A 26363-nucleotide genomic window follows, 5' to 3' on the forward strand; every position below is an offset into this window, starting at 1 on the left:
GGGGTGTTATGGTGAAGGCGGTGTTATGGTGAAGGGGGTGTTATGGTGAAGGTGGTGTTATACTGAAGGGGGTGTTATGGTGAAGGGAGTGTTATGGTGAAGGAGGGTGTTATACTGAAGGGGGTGTTATGGTGAAGGGGGTGTTATGGTGAAGGAGGGTGTTATACTGAAGGAGGGTGTTGTGGTCAAGGGGGTGTTATGGTGAAGGAGGGTGTTAAGGTGAAGGGGGTGTTATGGTGAAGGCGGTGTTATACTGAAGGCGGTGTTATACTGAAGGGGGTGTTATGGTGAAGGGGGTGTTATACTGAAGGGGGTGTTATGGTGAAGGGGTTTGTTATGGTGAAGGGGGTGTTATGGTGAAGGGGGTGTTATGGTGAAGGGGATTGTTATGGTGAAGGGGGTGTTTTGGTGAAGGGGGTGTTACGGTGAAGGGGGTGTTTTGGTGAAGGAGGGTGTTATGGTGAAGGGGGTGTTATGGTGAAGGGGATGTTATGGTGAAGGGGGTGTTATGGTGAAGGGAGTGTTATGGTGAAGGCGGTGTTATGGTGAATGGGGTGTTATGGTGAAGGGAGTGATATACTGAAGGGGGTGTTATGGTGAAGGGGGTGTTATGGTGAAGGCGGTGTTATGGTGAATGGGGTGTTATGGTGAAGGTGGTGTTATGGTGAAGGGGGTGTTATACTGAAGGGGGTGTTATGGTGAAGGGGGTGCCATGGTGAAGGGGGTGTTATGCTGAAGGGGGTGCCATGGTGAAGGGGGTGTTATACTGAAGGGGGTGTTATGGTGAAGGCGGTGTTATGGTGAAGGGGGTGTGATGGTGAAGGAGGGTGTTATGGTGAAGGGGGTGTTATGGTGAAGGGGTTTGTTATGGTGAAGGGGGTGTTATGGTGAAGGAGGGTGTTATGGTGAAGGCGGGTGTTATGGTGAAGGGGTTTGTTATGGTGAAGGGGTTTGTTATGGTGAAGGGGTTTGTTATGGTGAAGGGGGTGTTATGGTGAAGGGGTTTGTTACGGTGAAGGGGGTGTTATGGTGAAGGAGGGTGTTATACTGAAGGGGGTGTTATGGTGAAGGGGGTGTTATGGTGAAGGAGGGTGTTATACTGAAGGGGGTGTTATGGTGAAGGCGGTGTTATGGTGAAGGGGGTGTTATGGTGTAGGAGGTGTTATACTGAAGGGGGTGTTATGGTGAAGGGGGTGTTATGGTGAAGGAGGGTGTTATACTGAAGGGGGTGTTATGGTGAAGGGGGTGTTATGGTGAAGGAGGGTGTTATACTGAAGGAGGGTGTTGTGGTCAAGGGGGTGTTATGGTGAAGGGGGTGTTACGGTGAAGGGGTTTGTTACGGTGAAGGGGGTGTTATGGTGAAGGAGGGTGTTATGGTGAAGGGGGTGTTATGGTGAAGGAGGGTGTTATGGTGAAGGGGTGTGTTATGGTGAAGGCGGGTGTTATGGTGAAGGGGTGTGTTATGGTGAAGGGGTTGTTATGGTGAAGGGGTTTGTTATGGTGAAGGGGTTTGTTATGGTGAAGGGGGTGTTATGGTGAAGGGGTTTGTTATGGTGAAGGGGGTGTTTTGGTGAAGGGGGTGTTACGGTGAAGGGGGTGTTTTGGTGAAGGAGGGTGTTATGGTGAAGGGGGTGTTATGGTGAAGGGGATGTTATGGTGAAGCGGGTGTTATGGTGAAGGGGGTGTTATGGTGAAGGGAGTGTTATGGTGAAGGCGGTGTTATGGTGAATGGGGTGTTATGGTGAAGGGAGTGATATACTGAAGGGGGTGTTATGGTGAAGGGGGTGTTATGGTGAAGGGGGTGTTATGGTGAAGGCGGTGTTATGGTGAATGGGGTGTTATGGTGAAGGGGGTGTTATGGTGAAGGTGGTGTTATGGTGAAGGGGGTGTTATACTGAAGGGGGGTGTTATGGTGAAGGGGGTGCCATGGTGAAGGGGTGTGTTATGGTGAAGGGGGTGTTATGGTGAAGGGGTTTGTTATGGTGAAGGGGTTTGTTATGGTGAAGGGGGTGTTATGGTGAAGGGGTTTGTTACGGTGAAGGGGGTGTTATGGTGAAGGAGGGTGTTATACTGAAGGAGGGTGTTGTGGTCAAGGGGGTGTTATGGTGAAGGGGGTGTTATGGTGAAGGGGTTTGTTATGGTGAAGGGGTTTGTTATGGTGAAGGGGGTGTTATGGTGAAGGAGGGTGTTATGGTGAAGGGGTGTGTTATGGTGAAGGCGGGTGTTATGGTGAAGGGGTGTGTTATGGTGAAGGGGGTGTTATGGTGAAGGGGTTTGTTATGGTGAAGGGGTTTGTTATGGTGAAGGGGGTGTTATGGTGAAGGGGTTTGTTACGGTGAAGGGGGTGTTATGGTGAAGGAGGGTGTTATACTGAAGGAGGGTGTTGTGGTCAAGGGGGTGTTATGGTGAAGGGGGTGTTATGGTGAAGGGGTTTGTTATGGTGAAGGGGTTTGTTATGGTGAAGGGGGTGTTATGGTGAAGGGGGTGTTATGGTGAAGGGGGGTGTTATACTGAAGGGGGTGTTATGGTGAAGGCGGTGTTATGGTGAAGGGGGTGTTATGGTGTAGGAGGTGTTATACTGAAGGGGGTGTTATGGTGAAGGAGGGTGTTATACTGAAGGGGGTGTTATGGTGAAGGGGGTGTTATGGTGAAGGAGGGTGTTATACTGAAGGAGGGTGTTGTGGTCAAGGGGGTGTTATGGTGAAGGGGGTGTTACGGTGAAGGGGTTTGTTACGGTGAAGGGGGTGTTATGGTGAAGGAGGGTGTTATGGTGAAGGGGGTGTTATGGTGAAGGAGGGTGTTATACTGAAGGCGGTGTTATGGTGAAGGCGGTGTTGTGGTGAAGGGGGTGTTATGGTGAAGGAGGTGTTATACTGAAGGGGGTGTTATGGTGAAGGGGGTGTTATGGTGAAGGAGGGTGTTATACTGAAGGAGGGTGTTGTGGTCAAGGGGGTGTTATGGTGAAGGAGGGTGTTATGGTGAAGGGGGTGTTATGGTGAAGGCGGTGTTATACTGAAGGTGGTGTTATACTGAAGGGGGTGTTATGGTGAAGGGGGTGTTATACTGAAGGGGGTGTTATGGTGAAGGGGGTGTTATGGTGAAGGAGGGTGTTATGGTGAAGGCGGTGTTATGGTGAAGGCGGTGTTATACTGAAGGGGGTGTTATGGTGAAGGGAGTGTTATGGTGAAGGGGTTTGTTATGGTGAAGGGGGTGTTACGGTGAAGGGGGTGTTACGGTGAAGGAGGGTGTTATACTGAAGGGGGTGTTATGGTGAAGGGGGTGTTACGGTGAAGGCGGTGTTACGGTGAAGGGGGTGTTACGGTGAAGGAGGGTGTTATACTGAAGGGGGTGTTATACTGAAGGGGGTGTTATGGTGAAGGGGGTGTTATGGTGAAGGCGGTGTTATGGTGAAGGCGGTGTTATGGTGAAGGGGGTGTTATACTGAAGGGGGTGTTATGGTGAAGGGAGTGTTATGGTGAAGGGGTTTGTTATGGTGAAGGGGGTGTTATGGTGAAGGGGGTGTTATGGTGAAGGGGTTTGTTACGGTGAAGGGGGTGTTACGGTGAAGGAGGGTGTTATACTGAAGGGGGTGTTATGGTGAAGGGGTTTGTTATGGTGAAGGGGGTGTTATGGTGAAGGGGTTTGTTATGGTGAAGGGGTTTGTTATGGTGAAGGGGTTTGTTATGGTCAAGGGTGTGTTACGGTGAAGGGGTTTGTTACGGTGAAGGGGGTGTTACGGTGAAGGGAGTGTTATGGTGAAGAGGTTTGTTATGGTGAAGGGGGTGTTACGGTGAAGGGTGTGTTACGGTGAAGGGGTTTGTTACGGTGAAGGGGGTGTTATGGTGAAGGAGGGTGTTATGGTGAAGGGGGTGTTATGGTGAAGGCGGTGTTATGGTGAAGGGGGTGTTATACTGAAGGGGGTGTTATGGTGAAGGGAGTGTTATGGTGAAGGGGTTTGTTATGGTGAAGGGGGTGTTATGGTGAAGGGGTTTGTTATGGTGAAGGGGGTGTTACGGTGAAGGGGTTTGTTACGGTGAAGGGGGTGTTATGGTGAAGGGGGTGTTATGGTGAAGGAGGGTGTTATACTGAAGGGGGTGTTATGGTGAAGGGGTGTGTTATGGTGAAGGGGGTGTTATGGTGAAGGAGGGTGTTATGGTGAAGGGGGTGTTATGGTGAAGGGGGTGTTATACTGAAGGGGGTGTTATGGTGAAGGGAGTGTTATGGTGAAGGGGTGTTATGGTGAAGGGGTTTGTTATGGTGAAGGGGGTGTTATGGTGAAGGGGGTGTTATGGTGAAGGGGTTTGTTATGGTGAAGGGGGTGTTATGGTGAAGGGTGTGTTATGGTGAAAGGGGTGTTACGGTGAAGGGGTTTGTTACGGTGAAGGCGGTGTTATGGTGAAGAAGGGTGTTATGGTGAAGGGGGTGTTATGGTGAAGGTGGTGTTATGGTGAAGGCGGTGTTATACTGAAGGGGGTGTTATGGTGAAGGGAGTGTTATGGTGAAGGGGGTGTTATGGTGAAGGGGTTTGTTACGGTGAAGGGGGTGTTACGGTGAAGGGGTTTGTTACGGTGAAGGGGGTGTTATGGTGAAGGGGTTTGTTATGGTGAAGGGGGTGTTATGGTGAAGGGGGTGTTACGGTGAAGGGGTTTGTTACGGTGAAGGGGGTGTTATGGTGAAGGAAGGTGTTATACTGAAAGGGGTGTTATGGTGAAGGGGGTGTTATGGTGAAGGCGGTGTTATGGTGAAGGGAGTGTTATGGTGAAGGGGTTTGTTATGGTGAAGGGGGTGTTATGGTGAAGGGGGTGTTATGGTGAAGGGGTTTGTTATGGTGAAGGAGGGTGTTATACTGAAGGGGGTGTTATGGTGAAGGGGGTGTTATGGTGAAGGGGTTTGTTATGGTGAGGGGGGTTGTTATGGTGAAGGGGGTGTTATAGTGAGGGGGGTTGTTATGGTGAAGAGGTTTGTTATGGTGAAGGGGGTGTTATGGTAAAGGGAGTGTTATGGTGACGGGGGTGTTTACCGTTGTCACTGTGAGGCAGGAGTTCATTTGAGACGTCGGTGTGTGCTGTTCCTGTCCAGTGACAGAAACCTGATCTCTAGATTCATCTGAGCCTGGTCCTTGTGAGTTTGGTTTTATTCCATTCACTTTGAGATATCTCCAGAGAATGGTAATGATCTCAGGAAAACAATGCAATACAGTAAGATAGTAAACATGTTTTCAACAGGTCCACCTGTTCCATTCCACTCCCTCTGTACCCAGAGTAACACTGAGGAACATGAGGCAGATACCTACTCTGCTGCTGTTTGGGGCAGTGGAAATATTCACGGCATGTTGTACAAATACCGATCCTCTGTGAAAGAGCAAACCTGCAGGGAGAGAGAAACCCTAACCGAAAACATTAAACACGTCTCCGAGCTGCCCTAGTGCATGCAGCCAACCTGGAGGCTGGGCTGGGAGTTTCCTGGTCCCCGTCCTGCCGACTGACACACCGATCAGGAACAGGCTGACACGGGGTACAACAGGAGCCCGACTGTGCGTCACTGAACCCGGGCGGACACACGGTCAGGGTAGTGAGCTGGGGACGGGGTAAGGTGAAGACTGGACTCGAGAGGAGGATTTGGGAAGTCTGAGCTGAGGGAAAAGGCAGATAGTCTGGGAGGGGAAAGAGACCACGGGAGAGAAAAGGGTTGGGAAAGTGAGGCAGAGCGGGGGCAGGCTTGGGGATGGGGCAGAATAGATTGGTGGGAGAAAGTTCTAGAAACAGGGAATGTGCAGCACATTTGGAATCTCATAATTACAAAAAGGACAAAACAAGCACAACGTTTAAAACCTGTGAATATCAGTAAGATTTATCAAATACCTGTTTAAATTGATGAAAACATTTGAGCTGGTTGTTAGAGAACATTTCAGAGAGAAAGGGGTGGAACATTATGAGGGTAGTTTTAGAGGGTGATGCAGCAGTGCAGGCTGGGAAGGATTCGATGGGCTGAACTACCTGTTTAGTAAAACTAATCCAGAATAAATTAGACACCTGAAAGAGATGAGAATCTTTAACTTTAACCAGACTCTTCAGATGTCAGGAAGGACATCTCTCAAGAATACAAAACAGGGCTTGTTAGAGTCTGACCTTTCTGCCCATGTTTGACCCGAGGCTGGAATGAGGTCAGGAGCTGAGTGACCCTGGGGGACCCCAAACTGGGGGTCACTGAGCAGGTTATTGTTGCTTGATAGCTCTGTTCCTGACCCCGTCCATCACATTACTGAGGATGGAGAGGAGACTGATGGGGCAGGAATTGGCCGGGTTAGATTGTCCCGCTTTTTATGTACAGGACATAACTTGGCGATTTTCCCCATTGTCGGGTAGACACCAGGGTTGTAACTGTACCAGAACAGCTCGGTGAGGGGAACACGTTCTGGAGCACAGGTCTTCAGTCCTATTGCCGGAATGTTGTCAGGGCCCATTGCCTTTGCAGTGCCCGGTGTCTCCAACCGTTTCTCGATATCACGTGGAGGGAATCGAATTGGCTGGAGCCTGGTGTCTGTGACGCTGGGGACGACTGGAGACTGGGATGGATCATCCACTCGGTACTTCTGACTGGAGATTGTTGTGAATACATCAGCCTTATCTTTTGCCCTGACGTGCTGGGCTGTTCCAGCGTTGGGACGGGGATATTCACAAAGCCTCCTCCTCCAGTCAGCTGTTTCATTGTCCACCATCATTCACCACTGGATGTAGCAGGACTGTAGGGTTTAGATCTGGTCCATTGGTTGTGAGATCGCTTAGCGCTGTCTATCACTTACTGTTTGACATCACGTAGTCCTGTTTGGCAGCTTCACCAGGCTGACACCTCACCTTCAGGCCTGCCTGCTGCTCTTCCTGCCATACCCTCCTGCACTCTCCAGGGTCAATCCCCTGACTTGGTGGTAATGGGTGAGTGGGGGATATGCCAGGCCATGAGGTTACAGATTGTGCTGGAGTACAGTTCTGCTGCTGTTGATGACCCACAATGTCTCATAGATGCCCCCGTCCTGAGTTGTTCGATCTGTTTGAAGTCTGTCCCGTTAAGCAGGGTGACAGTGCCTCACAACACAGTGGAGAGTATTCTCAATGTGAAGGTGGGACTTTGTCCCCACAAGGACAGTGCAGTGGTCACTCTCACCGATCCTGTCATGGTCAGATACACCTGCAGTCGGCAGATTGGGGAGGATGAGGTCAGTATGGTTTTCCCTCTTGTTGGTTCCCTCCCCACCTGCCGCAGACCCAGTCTAACAGCGAGGTCCTTTAGGACCCGACCAGCTCGATCAGTAATACTGCTGTCGAGTCCCTCTGAGGACTCCCAGATCACAGTCTGGTGTGTCTGGGTCATGGAGTCATACAGCATAGAAACAGATTGTTCAGCCCCCCCATATTTATCAATTCACAACTACCAGTCCACATTCCACCCAGTTGCCTGGACTTGGTCCGTAGCCCACTATGTCCTGGCATTGTATCTGCTCATCCAGAGATGTGAGAGGATCTAGCTCCACCCTCCTCTCAGGCAGCACCACCCTCCTCTCTGCTCTCAGTTACAACTGCCATGGGGAAGATCTCCTCCGTACAGATATGCTCTCTGCCTAGACTGCTGCACTATCCTGATCCCCTTCCAGAATGACTTTGACATTTACAGAGATATATCCCTGAAATGCTCACCCACTGCCACTTCACCCACCTGATGAGCTTCATCCCTTGGGATTGGGTCTAACATTGTCCCATTCTCCAATCGGGCTGTTTACAACATAGAACATAGAACATAGAACATAGAACATAGAACATAGAACAATGCAGCGCAGAACAGGATTCTGTTTGGAGGTGGCGGAAATGTTGGCGGATGATTTGGTTTATGCGAAGGTTGGTAGGGTGGAAGGTGAGCACCAGGGCCTTCTGTCCTTGTTACGGTTGGAGGGGTTCTTTCTCCTGTGAATCCTCCCACTTCCTCCAGACCAAAAGGTAGCCATGGGCACACGTATGGGCCCCAGCTATGCCTGTCTCTTTGTTGGCTACGTAGAACAGTTGATCTTCCGTAATTACACCGGCACCATTCCCCACCTCTTCCTCCGCTATATTGATGACTGCATTGGCGCTACCTCGTGCTCCCGTGAGGAGGTTGAGCAATTCATCAACTTCACCAACACATTCCACCCTGACCTTAAATTTACCTGGACCATCTCTGACACCTCCCTCCCCTTCCTGGACCCCTCCATCTCCATTAATGACGACTGACTTGACACTGACATTTTTTACAAACCCACCGACTCCCACAGCTACCTGGAGTACACCTCTTCCCACCCTACCTCCTGCAAAAATGCCATCCCGTATTCCCAATTCCTCCACCTCCGCCGTATCTGCTCCCAGGAGGACCAACCTTCGCATAAACCAAATCATCTGCCAACATTTCCACCACCTCCAAAAGGACCCCACCACCAGGGATATATTTCCCTCCCCACCCCTTTCCACCTTCCACAAAGACCGTTCCCTCCGTGACTACCTGGTCAGGTCCACGCCCCCACCTACAACCCACCCTCCCATCCTGGCACCTTCCCCTGCCACCGCAGGAACTGTAAAACCCGTGCCCACACCTCCTCCCTCACCTCTATCCAAGGCCCTAAAGGAGCCTTCCACATCCATCAGAGTTTTACCTGTACATCCACTAATATCATTTATTGTATCCGTTGCTCCCGATGCGGTCTCCTCTACATTGGGGAGACTGGGCGCCTCCTAGCAGAGCGCTTTAGGGAACATTTCCGGGAAACCCGCACCAATCAACCACACCGCCCCGTGGCCCAACATTTCAACTCCCCCTCCCACTCTGCCGAGGACATGGAGGTCCTGGGCCTCCTTCACTGCCGCTCCCTCACCACCAGACGCCTGGAGGAAGAACGCCTTATCTTCCACCTCGGAACACTTCAACCCCAGGGCATCAATGTGGACTTCAACAGCTTCCTCATTTCCCCTTCCCCCACCTCACTCTAGTTCCAAACTTCCAGCTCAGCACTGTCCCCATGACTTGTCCGGCCTTGCCCTACCTGCCTAGCTCCTTTTCCACCTACCCACTCCACCCTCTCCTCCCTGACCTATCACCTTCATCCCCTCCCCCACTCACCCATTGTACTCTATGCTACTCTCTCCCCACCCCCCACCCTGCTCTAGCTTATCTCTCCACACTTCAGGCTCTCTGCCTTTATTCCTGATGAAGGGCTTTTGCCCGAAACATCGATTTTGCTGCTCGTTGGATGCTGCCTGAACTGCTGTGCTCTTCCAGCACCACTGATCCAGAATCTGGTTTCCAGCATCTGCAGGCACTGTTTTTACAGCACAGAACAGGCCCTTCGGCCCTTGATGTTGCGCCAACCTGTGAACTATTCTCAGCTTGTCCCCCTACACTATCCCATCATCATCCCTGTGCTTATCCAATGATTGTTTAAACCTCTCTAATAATACAAGAATCTCTCCTGGGTGCACCTTTAAACATTCCACCCTGTTTAATCTTTCACACAAAGGAATCCCGGTTAATGTGAGTGAAGTTGAAATTACTTCCACCTTGATGCGGTGGGTGTCTGCACATCCATTGGCCTTGAGCTTCCTCACCATGATGCCCTCCTTATGTCCTGTATTATTCTTTCATTTAGACTTGTACATGGCACATTCTCGAATCCAGAGGGTGGTTATTCTGAAAGGAGGCCTGTGACCGACAGAGTGTCACAACAATCAGTTCTGGGTCCACTGTTAGCTGTCACAAGATCCTTACACACTTAAATGCAAAGGGACTGGTTAGTGATATACAGCATGGATTTTGCAGGAGAGGTCATGCCTCACTAACTTGATTGAGTTTTTGAGGAGGTGATGAAGATGATTGAGGAGGGAAAAGTGGTTGATGTTGTCTCCATGTATTTCAGTAAAGCCTTTGACAAGGCCCTGCATGGTAGACTGGTACAAAAGGTGAAGTCCCATGGCATTGGGGGTGAGTTGCAAGATGGAGACAGAACTGGCCTAGTCACAGCAGGCAGAGGGGAGCGGGGGAGGGAGGGCTGGGATCGTTGTGTTCTACAGGGATCGGTGCTGGGACCTTCATAAAGGATTCAGAGGAAGACGAAGCTGGTCTAATTAGTAAGTTTACAGACAATACAGAGATTGGTGGAGGTGGAGATGGTGAAGAGGAATGTCAGGGGTTACAACAGGATTTGGGTTAGTTGGCGGCATGGGCAGGAAAATGGCAGATGGAGTTTAATCCGAACAAATGTGGGGTGATGTGTTTTGGAAGGTCAGGTACAGGTGGGAATGATACCGTGAACGGTAGAACCCTTCGGGTTATTGATATGCAGAGGGATCTGGGTGTGCAGGGCCACAGATCACTGAAGGTTGGCAGTGCAGGGAGATAAGGGTCTGTGGGATATTTACCCTCGTTGGGAGGGGCATTGAGTATAAGGATAGGCCAGAATCTTCTATAGGCCTGTCGGACGCCATTACACATGTGGCCTCCACAGCGCCCGCGGCACCAAAGGCCGCCGCCGACCGTGACGTCACTTCCGCCCCCACCGACCTCGGAGCCCCCGCGATCGCCGCCCCTACAACTGCCCCGGTGACCACCACACACACAACCGCTTCCACGATCACCGACAGACCCGCGACCCACGCGGCCACCGGGAATGACCACCATTCCTCCGTCGACGCAGCCACTTCCGCCCCCACTGACATCACTAACCTGCAGGAGCACAAATCCTCAGGTTTCCCCGCCCCCACGCCGTCTTTCGTCACTACGCATAACCCCGCCCATAACCCCGCCCCCACGCCATCTCCCGTCGCTTCACGTAACCCCGCCCCCACGCTTATTTCCGTCACGACGCATGACCCCGCCCCCACGTCGAGCAACGTCACCACGTCTAACTCCGCCCCTACTTCGATCTCTGTCCCCGCCCCTAACCCCGCCCCCATCCCCAGCTCCAGTCCCACACCAGGTCCTAGCTCCCAGCCTTGCCGGATTTTCACCATCCCTCCAGATCTCCCCCTCTCTGAGGATGAAAGATCAGTCCTCAGCAGAGGCCTCACCTTCGTTCCCCTACGCCCTCGGATTAATGAGTTCAACACGCGGCGAGATATTGAACAATTCTTCCGCCGCCTTCGCCTCCGTGCCTACTTTCACAACCAAGACTCCCGCCCACCCTCTGACGACCCCTTCTCCCGCCTCCAACACACCCCATCCACCTGGACACCCCGTGCAGGCCTCCTACCCGCCCTCGACCTCTTTATAGCCAACTGCCGCCGTGACATCAACCGACTCAACCTGTCCACCCCTCTCACCCACTCCAACCTCTCACCCTCAGAACGTGCAGCCCTCCACTCCCTCCGCTCCAACCCCAACCTCACCATCAAACCCGCAGACAAGGGAGGCGCGGTGGTAGTTTGGCGCACTGACCTGTATACCGCTGAAGCCAAACGCCAGCTCGCGGACGCCTCCTCTTATCGCCCCCTTGACCACGACCCCACCTCCCACCACCAAACCATCATCTCCCAGACCATCCAGGACCTCATCACCTCAGGGGATCTCCCATCCACCGCCTCCAACCTCATAGTCCCACAACCCCGCACCGCCCGTTTCTACCTCCTGCCCAAAATCCACAAACCTGCCTGCCCCGGCCGACCCATTGTCTCAGCCTGCTCCTGCCCCACCGAACTCATCTCCCAATACCTCGACACGGTCCTGTCCCCTTTAGTCCAAGAACTCCCCACCTACGTTCGGGACACCACCCACGCCCTCCACCTCCTCCAGGATTTTCGCTTCCCCGGTCCCCAACGCCTTATTTTCACTATGGACATCCAGTCCCTGTACACCTCCATCCCCCATCACGAAGGACTCAAAGCCCTCCGCTTCTTCCTTTCCCGCCGCACCAACCAGTACCCTTCCACTGACACCCTCCTTCGACTGACTGAACTGGTCCTCACCCTGAATAACTTCTCTTTCCAATCCTCCCACTTCCTCCAAACTAAAGGAGTTGCCATGGGCACCCGCATGGGCCCCAGCTATGCCTGCCTCTTCGTAGGATACGTGGAACAGTCCATCTTCCGCAACTACACTGGCACCACCCCCCACCTTTTCCTCCGCTACATCGATGACTGTATCGGCGCTGCCTCGTGCTCCCACGAGGAGGTTGAACAGTTCATCAACTTTACTAACACCTTCCATCCCGACCTGAAATTCACCTGGACTGTCTCAGACTCCTCCCTCCCCTTCCTAGACCTTTCCATTTCTATCTCGGGCGACCGACTCAACACAGACATCTATTATAAACCGACTGACTCCCACAGCTACCTGGACTACACCTCCTCCCACCCTGCCCCCTGTAAAAACGCCATCCCATATTCCCAATTCCTTCGTCTCCGCCGCATCTGCTCCCAGGAGGACCAGTTCCAACACCGCACAGCCCAGATGGCCTCCTTCTTCAAGGACCGCAGATTCCCCCCAGACGTGATCGACGATGCCCTCCACCGCATCTCCTCCACTTCCCGCTCCTCCGCCCTTGAGCCCCGCCCCTCCAACCGCCACCAAGACAGAACCCCACTGGTTCTCACCTACCACCCCACCAACCTGCGCATACAACGTATTATCCGCCGCCATTTCCGCCACCTCCAAACGGACCCCACCACCAAGGATATATTTCCCTCCCCTCCCCTATCAGCGTTCCGCAAGGACCACTCCCTTCGTGACTCCCTTGTCAGATCCACACCCCCCACCAACCCAACCTCCACCCCCGGCACCTTCCCCTGCAACCGCAGGAAATGTAAAACTTGCCCCCACACCTCCCCCCTCACTTCCCTCCAAGGCCCCAAGGGATCCTTCCATATCCGCCACAAGTTCACCTGTACCTCCACACACATCATCTATTGCATCCGCTGCACCCGATGTGGCCTCCTCTATATTGGTGAGACAGGCCGCTTACTTGCGGAACGCTTCAGAGAACACCTCTGGGGCACCCGAACCAACCAACCCAATCACCCCGTGGCTCAACACTTTAACTCCCCCTCCCACTCCACCGAGGACATGCAGGTCCTTGGACTCCTCCACCGGCAGAACACAACTACACGACGGCTGGAGGAGGAGCGCCTCATCTTCCGCCTGGGAACCCTCCAACCACAAGGTATAGAACATAGAACATAGAACATAGAAGGATACAGCGCAGTACAGGCCCTTCGGCCCTCGATGTTGCGCCGACCGAGTCCTACCTAACCTATACTAGCCCAATAACTTCCAAATGCCTATCCAATGCCCGCTTAAATGAACATAAAGAAGGAGAGTTCACCACTGATACGGGCAGGGCAATCCATGAACTATGAATTCAGATTTCTCCAGCTTCCTCATTTCCCCTCCCCCCACCTTGTCTCAGTCGGTTCCCTCAACTCAGCACCGCCCTCCTAACCTGCAATCCTCTTCCTGACCTCTCCGCCCCCACCCCACTCCTGCCTATCACCCTCACCTTGACCTCCTTCCACCTATCCCACCTCCATCGCCCCTCCCCCTAGTCCCTCCTCCCTACCTTTTATCTCAGCCTGCTTGGCTCTCTCTCTCTTATTCCTGATGAAGGGCTTATGCTCGAAACGTCGAATTCTCTATTCCTGAGATGCTGCCTAACCTGCTGTGCTTTGACCAGCAACACATTTGCATCTGTGATCTCCAGCATCTGCAGACCTCATTTTTTACTATAAGGATAGGCCAGTTATGCTGCAGGTTTATAGAAACTTAGTTAGGCCACACGTGGAATATTGTGTCCAGTTTTGGCACCCCACTACCAGAGGGATGTGGAGGCTTTGGAGAGGGGACAGAAAAGGTTTATCAGGATGATGCCTGGACTGGGGGAGTTTAGCTATGAAGAAAGGCTGGGTAGACTGGGTTTGTCCGTCTGGAACGCAGGGGGTTGAGGGGCGACCTGATAGAGGTTTATAAGATTGTGAATGGCAGGGATAGAGTGGGGGCTTTTCCCCAGGGTGGAGGGGTCAGTTACTAGGGGACACAGGTTCAAGGTGTGGTGGGGGGTGGGGGGGAATGTTTAAAAGAGATGTGTGAGGGAGGTGTTTCACACAAAGGGGGGGGGGGGGGCGGGAGAGCCTGGAAGGTGCTGCTAGAGGAGGGGGGGGGAGGTGGAAGCAGGTACAACAGCAGCATTCCAGTAACACCTGGACAGATCCAGGAATAGGAAGGGAATAGAGGGGTATGGATCCTGTCAGGGAAGACAGTTTTAGTGTGTGTCAGCACAGGATCGGAGGGCCGAAGGGCCTGTTCCTGAGATGGAGTGCTCTTTGGTCTTTAAATTATTTGCATGTGCATGTAGGCTGCATGGAACATACAGTGACAGATCGGTGGCCTGGTCACAGAGAAGGCTATCTCAGAGTACAACAGAATCTTGGTCAACTGGGCCAGTGGCCCGAGGAATGGGAGGGGAAGGTTAGTTCAGGTAAATGAGAGCTGTTGTACTTTGGTGAGATAAACCCGGGCAGGACTTACACAGATAATGCTCAGGTCCCAGGGAGTGTTGTCGAACACAGAGACCTCAGGGTTTAGTGGCGTCACAGGCAGACAGGGTGGCATACTTACCTTCGCCAGTCAGAGCACTGAGGACAGGAGTTGAAATGTCATGTTATGGCTGTACAAGCCACTGCTAAGGCCACATTTGGAGTAGTTGTGTATAATTCTGGTTGCTCTGCTATCAGAAGGATCTAATTAAAGTGCACTGTGATTGGAGAGGCTGGATAGGCTGGAGAGGCTGGATAGGCTGGAGAGGCTGGATAGGCTGTGGCGTTTCCCTCTGGAGAGCAGAACAATGAGGTGTGGCTTTATAGACGTTTATAAAATCACGAGGGGCTTGGATACAGTGACTAGAATAGTCTTTTCCCCAGGGTAAGGGAGTTGAAAACTGGAAGAGGTAGGTTTATGGTGAGAGGGGAAAGCTATCAAAGGGACCTGAGGGTTCAGGTTAGGTGGGGTGATGGAATGAGTAGCCAGAGGACGTTATTGAGTCAGGTACAATGACAACATTTAAAACACATTTGGACAGGTCCATGGATAGGAAAGGTTTATAGAACACGGTATAGGAACAGGCCCTTCAGCCCCTGATGTTGTGCAGAACATGAGGCCAATTTAAACTAATCCCTTCTGCTACCATTCCTTACATATCCATGTGGTTAGCTCAAAGTCTCTTCAATGCTCTTATCATGTCTGCCTCAGCCCCCACCACCCCCTGGCACTGTGTTCCTGTGTCTGCCTCAGCCTCCACCACCCCCTGGCACTGTGTTCCTGTGTCTGCCTCAGCCTGCACCACCCCCTGGCACTGTGTTCATGTGTCTGCCTCAGCCCCCACCACCCCCTGGCACTGTGTTCCTGTGTCTGCCTCAGCCTGCACCACCCCCTGGCACTGTGTTCCTGTGTCTGCCTCAGCCTCCACCACCCCCTGGCACTGTGTTCCTGTGTCTGCCTCAGCCTCCACCACCCCCTGGCACTGTGTTCCTGTGTCTGCCTCAGCCTGCACCACCCCCTGGCACTGTTCATGTGTCTGCCTCAGCCCCCACCACCCCTGGCACTGTGTTCCTGTGTCTGCCTCAGCCCCCACCACCCCCTGGCACTGTGTTCATGTGTCTGCCTCAGCCCCCACCACCCCCTGGCACTGTGTTCCTGTGTCTGCCTCAGCCCCCACCACCCCCTGGCACTGTGTTCCTGTGTCTGCCTCAGCCTGCACCACCCCCTGGCACTGTGTTCCTGTGTCTGCCTCAGCCTGCACCACCCCCTGGCACTGTGTTCATGTGTCTGCCTCAGCCCCCACCACCCCCTGGCACTGTGTTCCTGTGTCTGCCTCAGCCTGCACCACCCCCTGGCACTGTGTTCCTGTGTCTGCCTCAGCCTGCACCACCCCCTGGCACTGTGTTCCTGTGTCTGCCTCAGCCTCCACCACCCCCTCGCACTGTGTTCCTGTGTCTGCCTCAGCCCCCACCACCCCCTGGCACTGTGTTCCTGTGTCTGCCTCAGCCCCCACCACCCCCTGGCACTGTGTTCCTGTGTCTGCCTCAGCCCCCACCACCCCCTGGCACTGTGTTCATGTGTCTGCCTCAGCCTCCACCACCCCCTGGCACTGTGTTCCTGTGTCTGCCTCAGCCTGCACCACCCCCTGGCACTGTGTTCCTGTGTCTGCCTCAGCCTGCACCACCCCCTGGCACTGTGTTCCTGTGTCTGCCTCAGCCCGCACCACCCCCTGGCACTGTGTTCCTGTGTCTGCCTCAGCCTGCACCACCCCCTGGCACTGTGTTCCTGTGTCTGCCTCAGCCTGCACCACCCCCTGGCACTGTGTTCCTGTGTCTGCCTCAGCCTCCACCACCCCCTGGCACTGTGTTCCTGTGTCTGCCTCAGCCTGCACCACCCCCTGGCACTGTGTTCCTGTGTCTGCCTCAGCCTGCACCACCCCCTGGCACTGTGTTCCTGTGTCTGCCTCAGCCTCCACCACCCCCTGGCACTGTGTTCCTGTGTCTGCCTCAGCCTGCACCACCCCCTGGCACTGTGTTCCTGTGTCTGCCTCAGCCTGCACCACCCCCTGGCACTGTGTTCCTGTGTCTGCCTCAGCCTCCACCACCCCCTGGCACTGTGTTCCTGTGTCTGCCTCAGCCTGCACCACCCCCTGGCACTGTTCATGTGTCTGCCTCAGCCCCCACCACCCCTGGCACTGTGTTCCTGTGTCTGCCTCAGCCCCCACCACCCCCTGGCACTGTGTTCCTGTGTCTGCCTCAGCCTGCACCACCCCCTGGCACTGTGTTCCTGTGTCTGCCTCAGCCTGCACCACCCCCTGGCACTGTTCATGTGTCTGCCTCAGCCCCCACCACCCCTGGCACTGTGTTTCTGTGTCTGCCTCAGCCCCCACCACCCCCAGGCACTGTGTTCCTGTGTCTGCCTCAGCCTGCACCACCCCCTGGCACTGTGTTCCTGTGTCTGCCTCAGCCTGCACCACCCCCTGGCACTGTGTTCCTGTGTCTGCCTCAGCCTCCACCACCCCCTGGCACTGTGTTCCTGTGTCTGCCTCAGCCTGCACCACCCCCTGGCACTGTGTTCCTGTGTCTGCCTCAGCCTGCACCACCCCCTGGCACTGTGTTCATGTGTCTGCCTCAGCCCCCACCACCCCCTGGCACTGTGTTCCTGTGTCTGCCTCAGCCTGCACCACCCCCTGGCACTGTGTTCCTGTGTCTGCCTCAGCCTGCACCACCCCCTGGCACTGTGTTCCTGTGTCTGCCTCAGCCTCCACCACCCCCTGGCACTGTGTTCCTGTGTCTGCCTCAGCCCCCACCACCCCCTGGCACTGTGTTCCTGTGTCTGCCTCAGCCCCCACCACCCCCTGGCACTGTGTTCCTGTGTCTGCCTCAGCCCCCACCACCCCCTGGCACTGTGTTCATGTGTCTGCCTCAGCCTCCACCACCCCCTGGCACTGTGTTCCTGTGTCTGCCTCAGTCTGCACCACCCCCTGGCACTGTGTTCCTGTGTCTGCCTCAGCCTGCACCACCCCCTGGCACTGTGTTCCTGTGTCTGCCTCAGCCTCCACCACCCCCTGGCACTGTGTTCCTGTGTCTGCCTCAGCCCCCACCACCCCCTGGCACTGTGTTCCTGTGTCTGCCTCAGCCCCCAACACCCCCTGGCACTGTGTTCCTGTGTCTGCCTCAGCCTGCACCACCCCTGGCACTGTTCATGTGTCTGCCTCAGCCTCCACCACCCCCTGGCACTGTGTTCCTGTGTCTGCCTCAGCCCCCACCACCCCCTGGCACTGTGTTCCTGTGTCTGCCTCAGCCCCCAACACCCCCTGGCACTGTGTTCCTGTGTCTGCCTCAGCCTGCACCACCCCTGGCACTGTTCATGTGTCTGCCTCAGCCTCCACCACCCCCTGGCACTGTGTTCCTGTGTCTGCCTCAGCCCCCACCACCCCCTGGCACTGTGTTCCTGTGTCTGCCTCAGCCCCCACCACCCCCTGGCACTGTGTTCCTGTGTCTGCCTCAGCCTGCACCACCCCCCAGCACTGTGTTCCTGTGTCTGCCTCAGCCCCCACCACCCCCTGGCACTGTGTTCCTGTGTCTGCCTCAGCCTCCACCACCCCCTGGCACTGTGTTCCTGTGTCTGCCTCAGCCTGCACCACCCCTGGCACTGTGTTCCTGTGTCTGCCTCAGCCTGCACCACCCCCTGGCACTGTGTTCATGTGTCTGCCTCAGCCTCCACCACCCCCTGGCACTGTGTTCCTGTGTCTGCCTCAGCCTGCACCACCCCCTGGCACTGTGTTCCTGTGTCTGCCTCAGCCTGCACCACCCCCTGGCACTGTGTTCCTGTGTCTGCCTCAGCCTGCACCACCCCTGGCACTGTGTTCCTGTGTCTGCCTCAGCCTGCACCATCCCCTGGCACTGTGTTCCTGTGTCTGCCTCAGCCCACACCACCCCCTGGCACTGTGTTCCTGTGTCTGCCTCAGCCCCCACCACCCCCTGGCACTGTGTTCCTGTGTCTGCCTCAGCCTCCACCACCCCCTGGCACTGTGTTCCTGTGTCTGCCTCAGCCTGCACCACCCCCTGGCACTGTGTTCCTGTGTCTGCCTCAGCCTGCACCACCCCTGGCACTGTGTTCCTGTGTCTGCCTCAGCCTGCACCACCCCCTGGCACTGTGTTCCTGTGTCTGCCTCAGCCTGCACCACCCCCCAGCACTGTGTTCCTGTGTCTGCCTCAGCCCCCACCACCCCCTGGCACTGTGTTCCTGTGTCTGCCTCAGCCTCCACCACCCCCTGGCACTGTGTTCCTGTGTCTGCCTCAGCCCCCACCACCCCCCAGCACTGTGTTCCTGTGTCTGCCTCAGCCCCCACAACCCCCCAGCACTGTGTTCCTGTGTCTGCCTCAGCCTGCACCACCCCCTGGCACTGTGTTCCTGTGTCTGCCTCAGCCTGCACCACCCCCTGGCACTGTGTTCCTGTGTCTGCCTCAGCCCCCACCACCCTCCAGCACTGTGTTCCTGTGTCTGCCTCAGCCTGCACCAACCCCTGGCACTGTGTTCCTGTGTCTGCCTCAGCCTGCACCACCCCCCAGCACTGTGTTCCTGTGTCTGCCTCAGCCCCCACCACCCCCTGGCACTGTGTTCCTGTGTCTGCCTCAGCCTCCACCACCCCCTGGCACTGTGTTCCTGTGTCTGCCTCAGCCCCCACCACCCCCCAGCACTGTGTTCCTGTGTCTGCCTCAGCCCCCACCACCCCCTGGCACTGTGTTCCTGTGTCTGCCTCAGCCTGCACCACCCCCTGGGACTGTGTTCCTGTGTCTGCCTCAGCCTGCACCACCCCCTGGCACTGTGTTCCTGTGTCTGCCTCAGCCCGCACCACCCCCTGGCACTGTGTTCCTGTGTCTGCCTCAGCCTGCACCACCCCCTGGCACTGTGTTCCTGTGTCTGCCTCAGCCTCCACCACCCCCTGGCACTGTGTTCCTGTGTCTGCCTCAGCCTGCACCACCCCCCAGCACTGTGTTCCTGTGTCTGCCTCAGCCTCCACCACCCCCTGGCACTGTGTTCCTGTGTCTGCCTCAGCCTCCACCACCCCCTGGCACTGTGTTCCTGTGTCTGCCTCAGCCTGCACCACCCCCTGGCACTGTGTTCCTGTGTCTGCCTCAGCCTGCACCACCCCTGGCACTGTGTTCCTGTGTCTGCCTCAGCCTGCACCACCCCCTGGCACTGTGTTCCTGTGTCTGCCTCAGCCCCCACCAACCCCTGGCACTGTGTTCCTGTGTCTGCCTCAGCCTGCACCACCCCCTGGCACTGTGTTCCTGTGTCTGCCTCAGCCTGCACCACCCCCTGGCACTGTGTTCCTGTGTCTGCCTCAGCCTCCACCACCCTTGGCACTGTGTTCCTGTGTCTGCCTCAGCCTCCACCACCCTTGGCACTGTGTTCCTGTGTCTGCCTCAGCCTGCACCACCCCAGCACTGTGTTCCTGTGTCTGCCTCAGCCTGCACCACCCCCTGGCACTGTGTTCCTGTGTCTGCCTCAGCCTGCACCACCTCCTGGCACTGGGTTCCAGGCTCCTACCACTCTCTGTGTAATAATCTTGCCCCTCACATGCCCTTTGAACTTTACCTTCACGCCTTAAAAGCACGACCCCTCGTATTTGACATTTCAACTCTGGAAAAAGATTCTCCTGTAAGTCTTCCTGCATATTTGTTTGTCTAGTTCCCACTGACTATTTGGGGACCTATAGTACAACCCCAATAACGTCACCATGCCTATGTTATTTCTTGGCTCCATCCAGAAAGCCTCACTGAATGATCCTTCAGTTATTTTATCACGAGGTACTGCTGTGATACTTGCCTTAATCAACAGTGCAGCTCCCCTCCCCTCCTTCCACCACCTCTGTCTCACCTAACGCACCGGTACTCTGGCATATTAAGCTGCTAGTCCTGTTCCTCCCTTAGCCACGTAATGGCTCTAATATTCCAGTCCCACATACCTATCCACGCCCTGAGTTCATTGGCCTTACCTGTCAGTCATTTTGCAATGAAATAGATGCAATTCAGTGCAACAGGCGTTCCCTGCAGGGAGACAGGGCCATGAAGAGGGATTTGGCACAATAGCCTTCATCGATCAGGTTAGTGAGTACAGAGGTTGGGAAGTTATGGTGCAGTTGTACAGGACATTGGTGAGGCCGCACTTGGAGTGTTATGTTCAGCTTTGGCCACTTTGCTACAGGAAGGATGTTATTAAACTGGAGAGGGAGCAGATGAAATGTACAAGGATGCTGCCTGGACTCAGGGTCTGAGTTACAGGGAGAGGATGGATACACTGGGACTTTCTTTTTCAGAGCACAGGAGACTGAGGGGGGGGGTCTTATAGAGGTGTATAAGATCATGAGAGGCATGGATGGGGTAATTGCTCTCAGCCTCTTTCCCAGGGTTGGGGAATCAGGGACTGGATGACATCAGGTTAAGGTGAGAGGGGAAAGAGTAATAGGGAACCTGAGGGGAAACGTTTTTACACAGAGGGTGGTACACACGGGGAATGAGCTGCCAGTGGGTAGGTGGGTACATTAACAACATTTAAAAGGCATTTGGACAAATCCATGGGTAGGAATGGGTTAGAAGGATATGGGTCAAGTGCAGGGAGATGGGGTTGGCATGGACGGATATTCTGGTCAGCATGGAGCAGTCTGGGCTGAAAGGTCTGTTTCCGTGCTGGATATGATACTATGACTCCAAATGTGACTCCACTTTCAGAGACCCATGCACCTGAACTCCAGGATCCCTCAGTCCCAATGCATTCCTTAATACCCTATCATTCACCATCAACTGTATATGTTTTCTTAACATCCAATCACCTCACACTTCCCTGAATTAAACTCCATCTGCCATTTCACCACCTACATCTGCAACTGATCTATGTCCCATGGTATACTTCGACACCTTTCTACATTGTCCATAACTCCTCCTATCTCTGTATCATCTGCAAACTTACTAACCCACCCATCTACATTTCCATCCACGTCATTGACATATCTCACAAACAGCAGCGGGCCCAGTACTGATCCCTGTACAACACCACTAGCCTGAAAAAAAAACACCCTTCAAACAGTACCCTCTGCCTTCTATGGACAATTCAGAATCCACCTGGCAACATTACCGTGGGCCCAACCTGGCAACATTACCGTGGGCCCAACCTGGCAACATTATCGTGGGCCCCACCTGGCAACATTACCGTGGGCCCAACCTGGCAACATTACCGTGGGCCCAACCTGGCAACATTATCGTGGGCCCCACCTGGCAACATTACCGTGGGCCCAACCTGGCAACATTACCGTGGGCCCCACCTGGCAACATTACCGTGGATCCCATGCATCGTAATCTCCTGGATGAGCCAACCATGAGGGACGTTGTCACAAGTCTCACTAAAATCCATGTAAACACCATTCAGCAGGATAAGACCTAATCGCAGATAAATGGGACTAGATCTGTTTAGGAAGTTTGGCCGGTACAGACAAGTTGGGCTGAATGGTCTTTTTCTGTGCTGTATGACTCAATGACACCCCTATTAACCAGACTAATTAACCAAAAATCTACTGTTGGAAAAGTACCAGAAGTATTAAGAAAAATCACAATCTAATCAAACAAGTCAGCATGACCTCCCTGCTGTCCTAATCTATACCTCACCTGGGCAGACAGGCGTCCCATATTCCTTCTGAATTATCCTATTAACTTGTCCTGCCACCTTCAGGGATAGAACATTCCAGAGCAGCACAGGCCCTTCGGCCCTCAATGTTGGGCTGACCTGTGGAACCAATCTGAAGCCCATCTAACCCACACTATCCCATTCTCATCCATATGACTATCCAATGCCCATTTAAATGCCCTTAAAGTTGGTGAGTCTACTGCTGTTGCAGGCAGTACATTTCACATCCCTCCTACTCTCTGAGTAAAGAAACTACCTCTGACATCTGTCCTATATCTATCACCCCTCAATTTAAAGCTATCCCCCTCGTGCTCACCGTCCCCATACTTGGAAAAAGGCTTTCCCTGTCCACTCTATCTAACCCTCTGATTATCTTGTATGTCTCTATTAAGTCACCTCTCAACCTTCTTCTCTCTAACAAGAACAGCCTCAAGTCCCTCAGCCTTTCCTCGTAAGACCTTCCCTCCATACCAGGCAACATCCCAGTAAATCTCCTCTGCACCCTTTCCAAAGCTCCCACATCCTTCCTATAATGTGGTAACCAGAACTGTACACAATACTCCAAGTGCGGCCACACCAGAGTTTTGTACAGCTGCAGCGTAACCTCATGGTTCCAGAACTCGATCCCTCTATTAATAAAAGCTAAAACACTGTATGCCTTCTTAACAACCCTGTCAGCCTGGGTGGCAACTTTCAGGGAGCTGTGTACCTGGACACCGAGATCTCTCTGCTCATCTACACTACCAAGAGTCCTACCATTAGCCCAGTACTTTGCATTCCGGTTACTCCGTCCACAGTGAATCACCTCACACTTGTCCACATTAAACTCCATTTGCCACCTCTCAGCCCAGCTCTGCAGCTTATCTATGTCTCTCTGTAACCTACAACATCCTTTGGCATTATCCACAACTCCACCGACCTTAGTGTTATCCATCCTTCTATACCCTCATCCAGGTCATTTATAAAAACAGGAGGAGAGAGCGAGGTCTGCAGATGCTGGAGATCAGAGCTGGAAATGAGTAGCTGGAAAAGCGCAGCAGGTCAGGCAGCATCCAAGGAGCAGGAGAATCGACGTTTTGGGCATAAGCCCTTCTTCAGGAATGAGGAGAGTGTGCCAAGCAGGCTAAGATAAAGGTAGGGAGGGGGGACTTGTGGGAGGGACTTTGGAAGGAGGTCAAGGTGAGGGTGATAGGCCGGAGTAGGGTGGGGGCGGAGAGGTCAGGAAGAGGATTGCAGGTTAGGAGGGCGGTGCTGAGTTGAGGGAATCGACTGAGACAAGGTGGGGGGAGGGGAAATGAGGAAACTGGAGAAATCTGAGTTCATCCCTTGTGGTTGGAGGGTTCCCAGGCGGAAGATGAGGCGCTCTTCCTCCAGCCGTCGTGTTGCCATGGTCTGCCGGTGGAGGAGTCCAAGGACCTGCATGTCCTCGGTGGAGTAGGAGGGAGAGTTAAAGTGTTGAGCCACGGGGTGGTTGGGTTGGTTGGTCCGGGCGTCCCAGAGGTGTTCTCTGAAGCGTTCCGCAAGTAAGCGGTCCGTCTCCCCAATATAGAGGAGGCCACATCGTGTGCAGCGGATGCAATAGATGATGTGTGTGGAGGTGCAGGTGAATTTGTGGCGGATATGGAAGGATCCCTTGGGGCCTTGGAGAGAAGTAAGGGAGGAGGCTTATGCGGAAAGTCAGGAGGCATGGGATAGAGGGAAATTTGGCCAATTGGATAGAGAACTGGCTAACCGGTCGAAGTCAGAGAGTGGTGGTAGATGGTAAATATTCAGCCTGGAGCCCAGTTACAAGTGGAGTTCCGCAGGGATCAGTTCTGGGTCCTCTGCTGTTTGTTATTTTTATTAATGACTTGGAAGAGGGAGTCAAAGGGTGGGTCAGTAAATTTGCAGACGATACGAAGATTGGTGGAGTTGTGGGTAGTGAGGAGGGCTGTTGTCAGCTGCAAAGGGACTTAGATATGATGCAGAGCTGGGCTGAGGAGTGGCAGATGGAGTTCAACCCTGCCAAGTGTGAGGTTGTCCATTTTGGAAGGACAAATAAGAATGCGGAATACAGGGTTAACGGTAGGGTTCTCAGTCAGGTGGAGGAACAGAGGGATCTTGGGGTTTATGTACATAGATCTTTGAAAGTTGCCACTCAGGTGGATAGAGCTTGTAAGAAGGCCTATGGTGTATTAGCGTTCATTAGCAGAGGGATTGAATTCAAGAGTCGTGAAGTGATGTTGCAGCTGTACAGGACTTTGGTTAGGCCACATTTGGAGTACTGTGTGCAGTTCTGGTCGCCTCACTTTAGGAAAGATGTGGAAGCTTTGGAGAGGGTGCAGAGAAGATTTACCAGGATGTTGCCTGGAATGGAGAATAGGTCGTACGAGGACAGGTTGAGAGTGTTAGGCCTTTTCTCGTTGGAACGGCGAAGGATGAGGGGTGACTTGATAGAGGTTTATAAGATGATCAGAGGAATAGATAGAGTAGACAATCAGAGACTTTTTCCCCGGGTACAACAGAGTGTTACAAGGGGATATAAATTTAAGGTGAAGGGTGGAAGGTGTAGGGGAGATGTCAGGGGTGGGTTCTTTACCCAGAGAGTGGTGGGGCATGGAATGCACTGCCCATGGGAGTGGCAGAGTCAGAATCATTGGTGACCTTTAAGCGGCAATTGGATAGGTACATGGATGGGTGCTTAATCTAGGATAGATGTTCGGCACAACATCGTGGGCCGAAGGGCCTGTTCTGTGCTGTATTGTTCTATGTTCTATATGTTCTAAACATCTTTTGCCAGAGAATGGTGATTGTATGGAATTCATTGCCACAGAGGCTGTGGGGACCAGGTCACTGAGTATATTTAAGAGTGAGAGAGAGAGGTTCCTGAGTATCAAAGGGATCAAGGGTTACAGGGTGAAAGCAGGAGTGGGGTTGAGAAAATGATCAACCATGATCAAAGGTGAAGCAGACTTGATGGGCTGAATGGCCTCTGATCTGCTCCTATGACTCCTGATCTTCCCTGCAGTACCCTATTAGTCACTGTCTGCCATTCCGAAAAGGACCCATTCATTCTCACTTTCTGCTTCCTGCCTGCTAACTAGTTTTCTATCCAACTCATGCTCCCCCAAACTTGTACTTCAATTTTACACATTAATCCCTTAGAACATAGAACATAGAACATAGAAGGATACAACGCAGTACAGGCCCTTCGGCCCTCGATGTTGCGCCGACCGAATCCTACCTAACCTATACTAGCCCAATAACTTCCAAATGCCTATCCAATGCCCGCTTAAATGACCATAAAGAAGGAGAGTTCACCACTGATACGGGCAGGGCATTCCATGAACTCACAACCCGCTGTGTGAAGAATCTACCCCTAACATCTGTCCTATACCTACCACCCCTTAATTTAAAGCTATGTCCCCTAGTAACCCCTGACTCCATTAGCGGTAAAAGGTTCTTAGTATCTACCCTATCTAAACCCCTAATCATCTTATACACTTCTATCAGATCTCCCCTAAACCTTCTCTTCTCCAATGAGAACAGCCCCAAGTGCCTCAGCCTTTCCTCATAAGATTTTCCTACCATTCCAGGCAACATCCTGGTAAACCTCCTCTGCACTCGCTCTAAAGCTTCCACATCCTTCCTATAGTATGGCGACCAAAACTGCACACAATACTCCAGATGAGGCCGCACCAGAGTCTTATACAACTGCAACATGACCTCAGGACTCCGGAACTCAATTCCTCTGCCAATAAAGCCCAGTACACCATATGCCTTCCTCACAGCACTATTTACCTGGGTGGCAACTTTCAGAGATCTGTGTACATGGACACCAAGATCCCTCTGCTCATCCACACTACCAAGTAGCCTACCATTAGCCCAGTAATCCATCATCTTGTTATTCCTACCAAAGTGAACGACTTCGCACTTAGCTACATTGAATTCCATTTGCCACATTTCCGCCCAGCTCTGCAACTTATCTATATCCCGCTGTAACCTACCACTTCCTTCCTCACTATCCACAACTCCACCGACTTTTGTGTCATCCGCAAACTTGCTTACCCAGCTTTCAAGTCCTTCCTCTAGATCATTTATAAAGATAACAAAAAGCAATGGTCCCAAAACAGATCCTTGTGGTACACCGCTAGTAA

General features: G+C 53.5%; 1 protein-coding gene across 1 annotated transcript in view; it reads left to right on the forward strand.

Moving 5' to 3' along the window:
* Positions 1–20629: 20629 nt before the first annotated feature.
* Positions 20630–26363, forward strand: part of LOC132819697 (rho-related BTB domain-containing protein 2-like) — a 91342-nt gene continuing 85608 nt past the window's right edge. Inside the window, exon 1 of the mRNA XM_060831487.1 lies at positions 20630–20653. The gene's annotated coding sequence lies outside the window, so the exon portion shown is untranslated. The remainder of the gene's footprint in view (positions 20654–26363) is intronic.

This window comes from Hemiscyllium ocellatum, chromosome 1 (genome assembly GCF_020745735.1).
Source record: "Hemiscyllium ocellatum isolate sHemOce1 chromosome 1, sHemOce1.pat.X.cur, whole genome shotgun sequence".
Classification (NCBI taxonomy): Eukaryota; Metazoa; Chordata; class Chondrichthyes; order Orectolobiformes; family Hemiscylliidae; genus Hemiscyllium; species Hemiscyllium ocellatum.